This window comes from Lithobates pipiens, unplaced genomic scaffold (assembly GCF_037356315.1).
Source record: "Lithobates pipiens isolate NorthernLeopardFrog02 unplaced genomic scaffold, aLitPip1_a1.2 Scaffold_3, whole genome shotgun sequence".
NCBI lineage: Eukaryota > Metazoa > Chordata > Amphibia > Anura > Ranidae > Lithobates > Lithobates pipiens.
This window is the reverse complement of record NW_027507790.1, coordinates 237,329,946-237,344,632: the sequence shown is the minus strand read 5'-3', so window position 1 is coordinate 237,344,632 and position 14,687 is coordinate 237,329,946. Positions and strand designations below refer to the sequence as shown.

The window sequence follows — 14,687 nt, the reverse complement described above, 5'->3', positions numbered from 1 at the left end:
TCTCTTCTCCCCCCCCCTTCTCTTCTCTTCTCCCCCCCTTCTCTTCTCTTCTCCCCCCCCTTCTCTTCTCTTCTCCCCCCCCTTCTCTTCTCTTCTCCCCCCCCTTCTCTTCTCTTCTCCCCCCCCTTCTCTTCTCCCCCCCCTTCTCTTCTCCCCCCCCTTCTCTTCTCCCCCCCCCTTCTCTTCTCTTCTCCCCCCCCCTTCTCTTCTCTTCTCCCCCCCCCTTCTCTTCTCCCCCCCTTTTTTTTTCTTATTTATTTTTGCATTTTAGTGTAAATATGAGATCGGAGGTCTTTTTGACCCCAGATCTCATATTTAGGATGTCCTGTCATGCTTCTTTTTTCTATAGGGATGTTTACATTCCTTGCAATAGGATTAAAAGTGACCCAATTGTTTTATTTTTTAAAAGGACAGTAAAAAATAAAAGGTGAAATGACTAAGATTTGATATGAGATATGAATAAGAAGTGCCCCATCCCCCAGAGCACACGCTGCCCCCCCCCTTCTTGTCTGCCCCCCTCTTTTCTCATCTGTCTTCTGCCCCCCCTCTTTTCTCATCTGTCTTCTGCCCCCCTCCTCTCTCCTTTCTCGTCTGCCCCCCCTCCTTTCTCGTCTGCCCCCCTCCTTTCTCCTTTCTCATCTGCCCCCCCTCCTTTTCTCCCCCATATATTGTGCAGGAAGTGGCTATGTGACTATTATTATTATACAGGATTTAGATAGCACCAACAGTTTATGCAGCGCTTTACAACTTGAGGGTAGGAAGTACAAATATAATACAATTCAATACAGTAGAAATCAGAGTGCCCTGATCATTAGAGCTGACAATCTAATATTCATTGCTGATGAATCTAATATACACTCCCTCCCCAACCAACACACACTTCCTTCTCTTTCTCCTTTTCTCTCTTTCTCCTTTTCTCTCTTTCTCCTTTTCTCCTTTTCTCCTTTTCTCTTTTTCTCCTTTTCTCTTTTTCTCCTTTTTCTTTTTCTCCTTTTCTCTTTCTCCTTTTCTCTTTCTCCTTTTCTTCTTCCCCCCTTCTCTCTCCCCCTTCTCTTCCTCCCCCTTTTTTTTTCTACTTATTTTTTGCATTTTAGTGTAAATATGAGATCGGAGGTCTTTGACCCCAGATCTCATATTTAGGATGTCCTGTCATGCTTCTTTTTTCTATTAGGGATGTTTACATTCCTTGTAATAGGAATAAAAGTGACCCAATTGTTTTATTTTTAAAAAGGACAGTAAAATAAAAGGTGAAATGACTAAGATTTGATATGAGATATGAATAAGAAGTGCCCCATCCCCCAGAGCTCACGCTGCCCCCCCTTCTCGTCTGTTCCCCCCTCTTTTCCTCATCTGTCTTCTGCCCCCCCCTCCTCTCTCCTTTCTCGTCTGCCCCCCCTCCTCTCTCCTTTCTCGTCTGCCCCCCCTCCTTTCTCGTCTGCCCCCCTCCTTTCTTGTCTGCCCCCCCTCCTTTCTCGTCTTCCCCCCCCTCCTTTCTCGTCTTCCCCCCCCTCCCTTCTCGTCTTCCCCCCCTCCTTTCTCGTCTTCCCCCCCTCCTTTCTCGTCTTCCCCCCCTCCTTTCTCGTCTTCCCCCCCTCCTTTCTCGTCTGCCCCCCTCCTTTCTCGTCTGCCCCCCCTCCCTTTCTCGTCTGCCCCCCCCTCCTTTCTCGTCTGCCCCCCCCTCCTTTCTCGTCTGCCCCCTCTCCTTTCTCGTCTGCCCCCTCTCCTTTCTCGTCTGCCCCCTCTCCTTTCTCGTCTGCCCCCTCTCCTTTCTCGTCTGCCCCCTCTCCTTTCTCGTCTGCCCCCTCTCCTTTCCTCGTCTGCCCCCTCTCCTTTCTCGTCTGCCCCTCCTGTCTGCCCCCTCTCCTTTCTCGTCTGCCCCCCCTCCTTTCTCGTCTGCCCCCCCTCCTTTCTCGTCTGCCCCCCCTCCTTTCTCGTCTGCCCCCCCTCCTTCTCGTCTGCCCCCCCTCCTTTCTCCTTTGTCGTCTGTCCCCCTCTCCTTTCTCGTCTGCCCCCCCTCCTTTCTCGTCTGCCCCCCCTCCTTTCTCGTCTGCCCCCCTCCTTTCTCGTCTGCCCCCCCCTCCTTTCTCGTCTGCCCCCCCTCCTCTCTCCTTTGTCGTCTGTCCCCCTCTCCTTTCTCGTCTGTCCCCCCTCCTCTCTCCTTTCTCGTCTGTCCCCCCCCTCCTCTCTCCTTTTCTCGTCTGTCCCCCCCTCATTCCTCTCTCCTTTTCTCGTCTTTCTTCCCCATTCCTCTCTCCTTTTCTCGTCTGTCTTCCCCCATTCCTCTCTCCTTTTCTCGTCTGTCTCCCCCCCCTTGTCTCCACTCTCGTCTGTCTCCCCCCCCTTGTCTCCACTCTCGTCTGTCTCCCCCCCCTTGTCTCCACTCTCGTCTGTCTCCCCCCCCCTCGTCTCCACTCTCGTCTGTCTCCCCCCCCTCGTCTCCACTCTCGTCTGTCTCCCCCCTCCTCACTCCACTCTCGTCTGTCTCCCCCCCCTCGTCTCCACTCTCGTCTGTCTCCCCCCCCCTCGTCTCCACTCTCGTCTGTCTCCCCCCCCCCCCCCGTCTCCTTTCTCGTCTGTCTCCCCCCCCCCCCTCGTCTCCTTTCTCGTCTGTCTCCCCCCCCCCCTCGTCTCCTTTCTCGTCTGTCTCCCCCCCCCTCGTCTCCTTTCTCGTCTGTCTCCCCCCCTCGTCTCCTTTCTCGTCTGTCTCCCCCCCCCCTCGTCTCCTTTCTCGTCTGTCTCCCCCCCCTCGTCTCCTTTCTCGTCTGTCTCCCCCCCTCGTCTCCTTTCTCGTCTGTCTCCCCCCCCCTCGTCTCCTTTTTCGTCTGTCTCCCCCCCCTCGTCTCCTTTCTCGTCTGTCTCCCCCCCCTCGTCTCCTTTCTCGTCTGTCTCCCCCCCCCCCTCGTCTCCTTTCTCGTCTGTCTCCCCCCCCCTCGTCTCCTTTCTCGTCTGTCTCCCCCCCCCTCGTCTCCTTTCTCGTCTGTCTCCCCCCCCCCTCGTCTCCTTTCTCGTCTGTCTCCCCCCCCTCGTCTCCTTTCTCGTCTGTCTCCCCCCCTCGTCTCCTTTCTCGTCTGTCTCCCCCCCCCTCGTCTCCTTTCTCGTCTGTCTCCCCCCCCCCTCGTCTCCTTTCTCGTCTGTCTCCCCCCCCTCGTCTCCTTTCTCGTCTGTCTCCCCCCCCCCCCTCGTCTCCTTTCTCGTCTGTCTCCCCCCCCCCCTCGTCTCCTTTCTCGTCTGTCTCCCCCCCCCCCCTCGTCTCCTTTCTCGTCTGTCTCCTCCCCCCTCGTCTCCTTTCTCGTCTGTCTCTCCCCCCCCTCGTCTCCTTTCTCGTCTGTCTCCCCCCCCTCGTCTCCTTTCTCGTCTGTCTCCCCCCCCCCCCTCGTCTCCTTTCTCGTCTGTCTCCCCCCCCCCTCGTCTCCTTTCTCGTCTGTCTCCCCCCCCCCCCCTCGTCTCCTTTCTCGTCTGTCTCCCCCCCCTCGTCTCCTTTCTCGTCTGTCTCCCCCCCCCCCCCCCCCGTCTCCTTTCTCGTCTGTCTCCCCCCCCCCTCGTCTCCTTTCGTCTGTCTCCCCCCCCCCTCGTCTCCTTTCTCGTCTGTCTCCCCCCCCCTCGTCTCCTTTCTCGTCTGTCTCCCCCCCCCCCTCGTCTCCTTTCTCGTCTGTCTCCCCCCCCCTCGTCTCCTTTCTCGTCTGTCCTCCCCCCCCCTCGTCTCCTTTCTCGTCTGTCTCCCCCCCCCCTCGTCTCCTTTCTCGTCTGTCTCCCCCCCCCCTCTCTCCTTTCTCGTCTGTCTCCCCCCCCCCCCCCCCCGTCGTCTCCTTTCTCGTCTGTTTCCCCCCCTCGTCTCCTTTCTCATCTGTCTCCCCCCCCCCCCGTCGCCTCCTTTTTCTCTGTCTCCCCCCCTCCCCGTCTTCTTTCTCGTCTGCCCCCCCCCCCTTTTTTTTCTCTTCTAATAAAAGCCAGCAACCCTTTGCATTTAGAGATCTACATTTTTACTGGTCACGTTTTTGCAGCCGGATAGGGTTTTCCTATGCCAAGTCATTCTTTGGTTAATGGTAATTCCTCCAGGTGGGTTTTAAGCCCCCTGTCCTGACCCATGCACACGCTGAGGTGCATCAGCAGGTCCCTCACTGATGGAGCTTTTTATTGTTTTTAGAGGGCTGACTAAGGCTCGGTTCACACAGGGGCGACTCAGATCCGACTTCAGGTCGCCCCTAGTCACCTCAGGTCGGACAACATTTAAAAATCAATGTAAGTGAATGAGAGCCGTCTTAATGCACGCTACTGAAGTCACTCCGACTTCAAAAGAAGTTCCTGTACTACTTCAATCCGACTTGTAGGCGACTTGTACCCATTGATTTCAATGGAGGTCGCCTCCAAGTCAGATCTCTGTCTATACGGAGGCGACTTTGACAGAATTATTAGCTCTGAAAGGGGGAACTCCACGCCAAATTTATGAAAAAAAATTGGCGTGGGTTCCCCCTCCGAGAGCATACCAGGCCCTTGGGTCTCGTATGGATTCCAAGGGGAACCCCCTACGCCGAAAAAAACAAACTGCGTTGGGGTCGCCCCCAGATCCACACCAGACCCTTATCTGAGAACGCTACCCGGCCGGCCAGGAAAGGGGGTGGGGACGAGTAGGCGGTTGTACCCAAGTTAAGGGATGGATCCATCAAATTGGGTACAACCAGCCTGTCAAATTTTTCTTGCGATTATAGATCGGGGAATGGACTGTTTATATGGGAGACAACATCGGATCACCCGCCCCCCCCCCCCCCCCCATATACTGTGCAGGAAGGGGATATGTGATATGTGGCTATAGCCGCTAGTAATCATTTGTGTTCTCCTGGCCAAGGACTGCGCCCGCCCCCCCTCACCCCTGCAGGGATAACAATCGTCCCATGGGAGGTATTCCTCAAGCAACACTGACTGTGTTCATGGGGGAATCAAGTGATTTTCTATCCTGCAATCTGTGGTTGCAGAAAAAAAAAAAAATCTGTGGCTGGCTTTAATTCTCAGTTTTTAAACTTTCTTCTCCAGCCACAGTGACAACGTGGTCACCAGGACAGGAAGTGAAGGAAAATCTCTCCAAACGTACACAGAAAGCAAAAAAAGAGATTCAAACTTTTCCTTTTTTCTATCCAGACAAAAAGAAAGAGAGAATTTTTGTTAGAAGTACACTATAGATCAGTGATGGTGAACCTTGGCACCCCAGATGTTTTGGAACTACATTTCCCATGATGCTCATCTACACTGCAGAGTGCATGAGCATCGTGGGAAATGTAGTTCCAAAACATCTGGGGTGCCAAGGTTTACCATGACTGCTATAGATAATCCTGCAGGCGATCAGTTATTACTCTGTAAGGCTAGGTGCTGCTGTGGATCTGACAGTGTGCATAATCGTGTACGTTCCCAACCCGCACAGAAATGAGCTTCACATTTGCAGACATGGAGGGGGGGGGGGTGCCATTTATCCTTAATAGCACCCCCAACCCGGTTTTGCACACGCCAAACCACTTGGTGGTGGCACAGCAAAATGTAGTTAGGGTAGTTTAAAATAATAAAAATAAATAAAAGATTTGGGGACTTCTTTACCTGCGTCTCTCATAAGCAGTCCATTTAAATGAATGGGGTGCTGAACCCATGACGGGCAAACGCACCGCACATAGGGGGCAAAGGCCCTGTTCACACCTGAGCAATTTGCAGCTTCACCAGAAGGTCGCCACTGGGATTTCTATTCAGTACAGCGACACCCGTGTTCATCTGAGTATGGTGGTGCTTGAAAAAGTAGCTTGTTTTGGCCTCCATAGACTCCAATGGGACCATCTGAAAATGTGAGTAATGGGCATTTTCCTACCTAGTAACAAGCTTTCCATTGGCTAAAAAAAAAATCTTGCAAGCCCAAATCATGCGAAATAACGCCTTAAAAAAAAACACTCAAAAAAAAAAATAAAAAATAAAATAAATGTTCAAAAACTGATAGCATAAAAGTGTGAATGGAGCATGAAGCTTGTCAAATAAAGTACATAAGCGCCTCTTGAGTTGTGCGTTTTAAGTCCCATTATACACCAATAGGAAGGAGCCACTGGAAATCACGAGTAATGCTAATTTTTCATGTGTTTTCTCCGTTGGAAAAAATCTATTAAAATTCACCTGCACTCCAAAACACATGAAAAAACACCTGTGCAAACTCTCAAAAAACACCTAAAAAATAAAAATGATCAAAGGCGCTCATTGAAATGTGAATAGGGACTCCTAGCCATTGTGCTGTATAAATGAACGCATGTCAGACTTATTTTTTGCCTTTTTTGGTTTACATTTCTTTGGAGTTCCTTGTTTACAGAAGTCCTCTATGCAGAGAGAATAGCTGTTCCTTGTCTAATCCTCCTTCTCTCCATCTGCAATCTTTCTCTTCTGTTTTCTTTTTCTCTTCTTTTCAAAAGTCTGATTGTTGGAGGCCGGAGTAGAATACAGACATATGGGTGAGCCCTATAAAGCCAAGTTCCAGGCTTTAAAAACATAAGGGAGCTGTTTTACCTGCCAAAGGGTTTGTAGTTGTGCCCATCCAGTCCTGAGATGTATACCACTCTGCAAGAGAGCACAGCCAGCCACAGCCGGGTCACTTCCCCACCCTTCACTCCCAGTCTGAGCTTTGCTGTTTGGGGCTGTTAAGAGACTCTGGGGGTTATTTACTAAAGGCAAATCCACTTTGCACTGAAAGTGCACTTGGAAGTAAAGTTGCTGTAGATCCGAGGGGTATATGCAAGGAAAATAAAAAACAGCTTGCAAATGATTGGATGATAAAATCGGCAGAGCTTCTACTCATTTCAGATCTACCCCTTATGCCGTGTACACGACTGGACTTTTTGACAGCAAAGGTCCGACGGAACGAGTCCGTCGGACAATTCGATCTTGTGTGGGCTCCATCGGACCTTTGCTTGCCAAAAATCCAGCGGACTTTAGAAATAGAACATGTTTTAAATTTTTCCACCGGAACTCCGCCCAGCCGGGAAATCTGTTTGTGTGTTTGCTAGTCTGACGGACAAAAACCGACGCTAGGGCAGCTATTGGCTACTGGCTATGAACTTCCTTATTCTAGTCTGGTCGGACTTTGGTGTGATTGCGTGTGGCCAAGTCCGTTCATTTGGAAAGTCCGTCGGAACTCCACCGAAAGTCCGTCAGAAAGACCGTCGGACCTAGTCCCTCGAAAAGTCCGGTAGTGTGTACGCGGCATTAGATTTAGAGTGACTGCACTTGCAGTGCAAAGTGGATTTGCCATTCGTAAATAACCCCCTCTGTCATGCTGCCCTGAATGAGCAAAGTGACAATCTTTTCCAAACCTAAACTCCACGTAGACTGCCAAATACTAAGTTAATGTACTTGGATATAGATGTTTTGCCTATCAAAACTGTGGAACTATAAAATGTGATACTTCTGTCAACTGATGCCAAGGACTTACCTAGTGTTAGCGCATAAAGTGCCAGCAGTATGACATTCCTTTTTTACTGCTTTATTTAAAGGGAATGAATAGTAAAAAAAAAAATACAAAAATAAAAAAACTCTATAGTAGTGGTCAGTGGAAGAAAAAATGTCCCTATGCCTGTGGTCAGTGGGAGAACAAATGGTCCTATAGTGGCAGTCAGTAGGGGCATTCTTGCTCCCATGTCATTGGTCAATGAGAGCAAGAATGCCCCCGTGCCATTGGTCAATGAGAGCAAGAATGCCCCCGTGCCGTTTGGTCAATGAGAGCAAGAATGCCCCCGTGCCGTTTGGTCAATGAGAGCAAGAATGCCCCCGTGCCGTTTGGTCAATGAGAGCAAGAATGCCCCCGTGCCGTTTGGTCAATGAGAGCAAGAATGCCCCCGTGCCGTTTGGTCAATGAGAGCAAGAATGCCCCCGTGCCGTTTGGTCAATGAGAGCAAGAATGCCCCCGTGCCGTTTGGTCAATGAGAGCAAGAATGCCCCCGTGCCGTTTGGTCAATGAGAGCAAGAATGCCCCCGTGCCGTTTGGTCAATGAGAGCAAGAATGCCCCCGTGCCATCGGTCAATGAGAGCAAGAATGCCCTTGTGCCGTTTGGTCAATGAGAGCAAGAATGCCCCTGTGCCATCGGGCGCAAGAATGCCCCCGTGCCGTTTGGTCAATGAGAGCAAGAATGCCCCCGTGCCGTTTGGTCAATGAGAGCAAGAATGCCCCCGTGCCGTTTGGTCAATGAGAGCAAGAATGCCCCCGTGCCGTTTGGTCAATGAGAGCAAGAATGCCCCCGTGCCGTTTGGTCAATGAGAGCAAGAATGCCCCCGTGCCGTTTGGTCAATGAGAGCAAGAATGCCCCCGTGCCATCGGTCAATGAGAGCAAGAATGCCCTTGTGCCGTTTGGTCAATGAGAGCAAGAATGCCCCTGTGCCATCGGGCGCAAGAATGCCCCCGTGCCGTTTGGTCAATGAGAGCAAGAATGCCCCCGTGCCGTTTGGTCAATGAGAGCAAGAATGCCCCCGTGCCATCGGTCAATGAGAGCAAGAATGCCCCCGTGCCATCGGTCAATGAGAGCAAGAATGCCCCCGTGCCGTTTGGTCAATGAGAGCAAGAATGCCCCCGTGCCATCGGTCAATGAGAGCAAGAATGCCCCCGTGCCATCGGTCAATGAGAGCAAGAATGCCCCCGTGCCGTTTGGTCAATGAGAGCAAGAATGCCCCTGTGCCATCGGTCAATGAGAGCAAGAATGCCCCCGTGCCATCGGTCAATGAGAGCAAGAATGCCCCCGTGCCATCGGTCAATGAGAGCAAGAATGCCCCCGTGCCATCGGTCAATGAGAGCAAGAATGCCCCCGTGCCGTTTGGTCAATGAGAGCAAGAATGCCCCCGTGCCATCGGTCAATGAGAGCAAGAGTGCCCCTGTGCCCAGATGGTCAGTGGGAATAGTAAAAGACCCCCGGCATTTGTTCAGTTGGCACATTAACCTTCTTTTTTGGCATTTTGGCTGCATTCCACCCACTTTTCATTTTGATCTCTTGGCTGGATTATACAGGAACCATTGGGCAGGGGATCACGCCACTGGATGGTGCCTGTAAAAGGCTGTTCCAGCAGTGGCCGCCCCTCTGCACATATGTTCCCTTCAGCTTGCAGTTTGAAAGCCTTGCATGCAGGGTCTTTTCATTGCAGGGGCTGATTTGCTCCAGACCCTTTGTCATGGTTTACTTGTAGATTGTATAACTGTTTGGTGTATTTTCCCCACTTCCTGTCCCAGGAACAGTAGTGAGTTAGACAGATAACAATAAAACCATAACACACAGTTTTGTCCGGAGCTTTACTTTAAAAAGCAGAAAAGCCTCCCGATTGACCTGATTGACTCTTGATTCATTGTCGGCTTTGCTTTGCACCTTGCCGGGTAAACTCCCGCGGTGTTTTCATTAAACCGCAGTATAAACTGCCTGGATTATGTATTCGTGTCTGAGTGCTTGCATCCAATTTATTTACACATCATAATTCATAGGGTGCTGTGAAATGAAGATGCTCTGCGATCTCAGGATAATTAAATCCCATTATGTGTGATTATGGGCACTTTACGTGGGTTTGCAGACTTCCATTTACTTTAGGGTGTTTAAAATTAATAAAAAGCAGATTGCCGCTGTTTAAAATGCTACGTTGCTCCGGCCCGTACCTCCCATAACACAGATCATTAATACATACCACCGAGCAACATTTTTCCTTTTAACTGCCTCTCTGACATTATCCTTTTCAGGCCGTCTTGTCTTCTAGCGATGTCTCGGAGGACGAGGTATAAGAAGCGGTAAAATGTGCCTGTGTGAGGAGCTACATATCATGCAATTGCCGAAAGAGGCATATCTAATATTATTACCATTTTTACAGTCGCTTGTTATTACTGTACTTTTGGAATAACGTATATTAGTGGGGCAGATAAATGTGAGATCTCTGCTATGTTTAAACAACAGATTAGCCATAAATAAGAAGTCAGTCCTTTGTAAATCTGCCCCTTTGGAGTATGCATTCCTGCTTGTCTCGGGTTGGGAATATTCGGCTGAGTAATTCCATTTCATATTGGTGGCAGAGGCCATGAGCGTAACGCCAGGCAGACAGCTATATAGAAAGCTGAAATAAGTGACTGTGGTTTGGTTTTTACTTGGCCAAATTATCTGGAATTCTTTGCACATTGCACAGCATTGAAACATGAATATTATTTACCACTTGCAGCCAGTAGATGGCGAGTGGGGGGTTGGCACTCCCTGGTTTTAAAAGGGTAATTTGCTGCTTTTGACATAGTTAGCTTGTATTGTGCATGAAAGAAGATCTCTCATGAAAAGCGAATTACTGGTCAGTACACTTGTGTGTAATTACTGGGGTTGCACTGATGCCGTTATCGGTGCCGATACCGAGTACTCGCTTGTGCAAATTTCTCAAAAACTGAAACCTTTTGCGGTGCAATTTGAGCCCATACAAAATGAATGTGCTCAAATCATACTGCAAAGAATTACATGCGATTTTTAACACGAATGTGGTGCGATTCTAATTGCATGCGATTTCCCGTATAGTGACTTTGAGCCTGAGTTCACATAGAAGTGTGGGAAACCTCCCTGCATGATGGGTTCCACCATCTCCAGGGCTCGTTCCCACTGTCGAAATCAGCGGCTGTGACTTGGGCTCCACCTGCCTCTCCCATGGCTTTCCCCCCCCCCCCCAGCCTCCAGTGGACCCCATCCCCCTTGGTCTTGCTGTACCGGATTGCCAATCCCCCCACTGTCAGGCAATGAAAAGCAACTTTGCAGGTCCGGGGACTTGAAATCCCTGTGATTTTTCTCTGCTCTCCTTGCAGTGCTGACAGTATGGGCTAGACGGCTTCTGATTGGTCAGCACCGTCCATGCAGGAAGACGCATGCGATTCAGACAGGAATGACTCCCCATTCCTGTTCAAATTGTTTGCAGTGCAATTTGAACCCATTCATTTTGTATGGGCTCAAATCGCACTGCAAGGGTATCGGTACTCCGTATCAGAAATAGATTTGACCAATTGTTTCGGTACTCGTACTTGCTGGTAAAAAAAAAAAAAAAAGGTATTGGCGCATCCCTAGTAATTACCTCCCATTTATCCAGAAGTATTTTATAAAGAAATTCTCTTCATTACTTATTGTCTTCCTGCGCCTATGCTCCTCCCTTCTCACAAGCCCAATTTGTGGATGCTTCAGTTGCTGAGTGGTGGCAGTTCTCAGCCAAAACCACCCCTGTGTAGTGAGCAGGTTAGTCCCAGAAGATTCCCCACAGCCAGAACACTACTGTGAGCCTGAGGAGAAAAAGAATTCCTGGATGGCCGCACATCAAAAAAAAGGCATCTTTATTGGCAAACGATTAAAATCCAAGTACAGTCACCTCATAAAAATAGGGAAAACAGGACAAATAACTAACGCGTTTCATGCCCTATCATGACGCCTATTCATAGCTACTGTGAGCCTGCCTTTGATGGTAAGGGGTTAGCTTACATGTTCTCCCTGCTGCATTCCCAGTGATAGAACATCGTCTCGGGAAAACTTATGGAGCTAGAGAAAAGTCCCATTGGTGAAAGCTAACCTGTCATTCGTCTTGTTAGCTGCAACGTCGGACAGCGATGAGAGGAGCACGCAGTTGACCATGCTATCGTGGCTTAGACATAACTGGACATGATGCTGCAAGAATTTTGCCCAATAGGGAGCAGGTGTAACAATCCGAAAGTTCTGCATTGTGCAGAACTGAGCTATCAAATTGACAGCTCAGACCTGCAGGTTACATCGGAGGTCTCCTGTCCATGTGAAGGCCGGCCCTCCCGTAGCAGGAGCTTGCACTTTGTGCTTTTTTTTTTCGTTTGAAACTACTTTTGGTTCTCAAATGGAAGACGTTTGTTGTATCCTTGGCTGGAAAGGTGGCATCCCTAGGGCCAGGAGGGCCTGTCCTCTCTGTACTCTGTGCTGTTTGTCAAGTCCTATCTATCCCTGCTCCATGAGGTGGAGGACGCTGCTTGGCAACTTCTCCTTGAAAGCCAGATGATTGATCCCAACATTGCTTAGACCCATCTGGAGCTTGTCTGCAGGAGCGGTCATCAAGTTCACAACTAGTGTTTGGGCTTAATAAAAGCATGGATGTTTTAATAACATGTAGAAGACCTTCAAACTGTGCCGACCTTCAGAAAAAACACAAATGAATCAAAATGGATACAATTATCCATTAAGTAACTAATAATATATTTTGAGATGTAGTCCATGTGACTTTGAAAAGGCCCATGTACTTAAAGGTTGGTTCTTGCAAAATGATTTGCTTTTAGTTATAGTTGGAGTCTGGTGGGTGGAGTCAACTTTTTTTTTTTATCTGGCCATTGGGGCACTATTATCCCCACTGTTTGAAGGCGCTATTCCTCCCACTGTCGCCAGTGGTGGGGCGCTATTCCTCCCACTGTCGCCAGTGGTGGGGCGCTATTCCTCCCACTGTCGCCAGTGGTGGGGCGCTATTCCTCCCACTGTCGCCAGTGGTGGGGCGCTATTCCTCCCACTGTCGCCAGTGGTGGGGCGCTATTCCTCCCACTGTCGCCAGTGGTGGGGCGCTATTCCTCCCACTGTCGCCAGTGGTGGGGCGCTATTCCTCCCACTGTCGCCATTCCTCCCACTGTCGCCAGTGGTGGGGCGCTGTTCCTCCCACTGTCGCCATTCCTCCCACTGTCGCCAGTGGTGGGGCGCTGTTCCTCCCACTGTCTCCATTCCTCCCACTGTCGCCAGTGGTGGGGCGCTGTTCCTCCCACTGTCGCCAGTGGTGGGGCGCTGTTCCTCCCACTGATGCCAATGGTGGGGCGCTATCGATCCTCTTGCTGACCTAAAGCCACCAAGCCTGAGGCGTTGTGTTAACTCTGTTGCCGGGGCATTTTTTGCTTACTCTGGCCACAATGAGCCATTAAAGAAGAATCATGGCCAAAGCTCTTTGGGTCACAGGAGTGTACTTAGTTCTGCATTCCTGTGACCTGTTTGCAGCTGACAGTGTGCTCAGCGATTCAACTCCTCCACAGACCGGCACTCCAGTGAGCACTAGAGTGATGGTCACCGGCTCTCTGCTCACTGAAGCCCGAGAACTGAGCGATCAGCTGTCTTTGATTTCTCGGTCTAGAGGCAACAAGGGATGGCTGAAACTGGAATTGGTGCTGCAACGATCTAGGTGTGTGTGTGTGTGTGTGTGTGTGTGTGTGTGTGTGTGTGTTATTTTCGATTTCCACACTTCTTTTTTAGGCTCTGTTCACATCTAGGCATTTTTGGGCCTTTTTCTGCTGTAAAACTCAGCTATAAAAATGCCCAACAAGACAAATCCCATTCATTTCAATGGCCGCTGTTCACATCTGAGCATTTTGTCATCTGAAGAAAAACACCTGAAGCTCAAAAAAAGTACAGGAGCTTTTTTTTTGTTGGCAGATTACAGATGTTTTCTCCTTCTTTTTTTTTTTTTTTTTACATTGGCGACCTTTTGACCTGTACACAAACGCAGTAAAATCACAGCAAAAACTCTGCAAAATTGCAGCAAAAACATGCGACTTTCTGCCTGAAAACAAAACGCCTAGGTGTGAACAGAGCCATAACCACTTGCTGACTGCCCGCCGTCGTTATACTCGGCTGCTTGAACTGGAATATCATTGATATGGCAGCAGCTAGCTGCCATAACCCCGGTATCCACTTCTTCCAGCAGGCGGTCTGCTTTCAGATAAAAGTGGTCTCAGCGGCAGATTCGCCACATGATCACTTTTATCGGTGGCGGGAAAGGGGCCTTCCCGCCGTGCTCCCGTGCCCTCCGCCGATTACTGGAGCCACCGGAAGCGGCGGAGGCGATCAGATCCTTCTCCCTGTGTGTTATGGAACGAGGGGAAGATGGCTCCCACCCGGCCCCATACCATTGCAGGGCAGAAGCAACGTCAAAACGATGCTTCCGCCCATAGCTATTGAAGGGACATTTAAAAAAAAAAACATTTTTTATCAAATGACATTTTTTCATTTTTATTGCATTGTAGTGTAAATATGAGATCTGAGGTCTTTTTGACCCCAATTCTCATATTTGAGGGTCTTGGCATGCTTATTTTCTATTGCAAAGCATGGCAGTGCGTTTCCTTGCAATGCAGAGACAGCTTGTTTATTTAGGGCTCATGCACACTGCAGCTAAAAAAGAAGCTGCTTTTACAGGCATTTGAGCTTTTATTTTGGCTTGAAGAAGCTTGTGCACGTTTTTATTGAGCTTTTTTGAGCATAAACATTTTTTTTTCACAAACCCTAGATAGTATTTTCTTAACCACTGTATAAACAAAGGGCTGAAACAATTTTTTTTTGCACATTTCCAAGCTTATTTGAGCTTTTTTTGAGCTCTTTGGGCCAGTAGCTTCTCTCAAATGTGAGTTTGGAGGATTTTTTTTTTTTTTTCTGCCTGTAGGAGCATAGGCCTGAAAAAGCCATAGTGTGCGTGGCCAATGGATAACCTGGAGGGGGGTTTCCAGGCAGAAAAAAACAAGAGCTCAAAAGCCTGTAGGCCTGGAGCTGAGCTAACTATAAACATTGTAACATTTTGTTCTTTAGATCAAAGGAATGAACTTTCATCTGTAAATGAGGGAAGTTTAACCACTTAAAGACTAAACCTTTTTCTGACACTTTATTTAAAAAAAAAAAAAGAAAAAGCTAAACGGTAAAGTTGCTTTCTGT

General features: G+C 49.3%; 1 protein-coding gene across 1 annotated transcript in view; it reads left to right on the top strand.

The window, feature by feature from the left end:
- SEC11C (SEC11 homolog C, signal peptidase complex subunit) overlaps positions 1 to 14,687 on the top strand; it is a 75,347-nt gene that overhangs the window by 824 nt on the left and 59,836 nt on the right. The gene's annotated exons all lie outside the window — the stretch shown is intronic.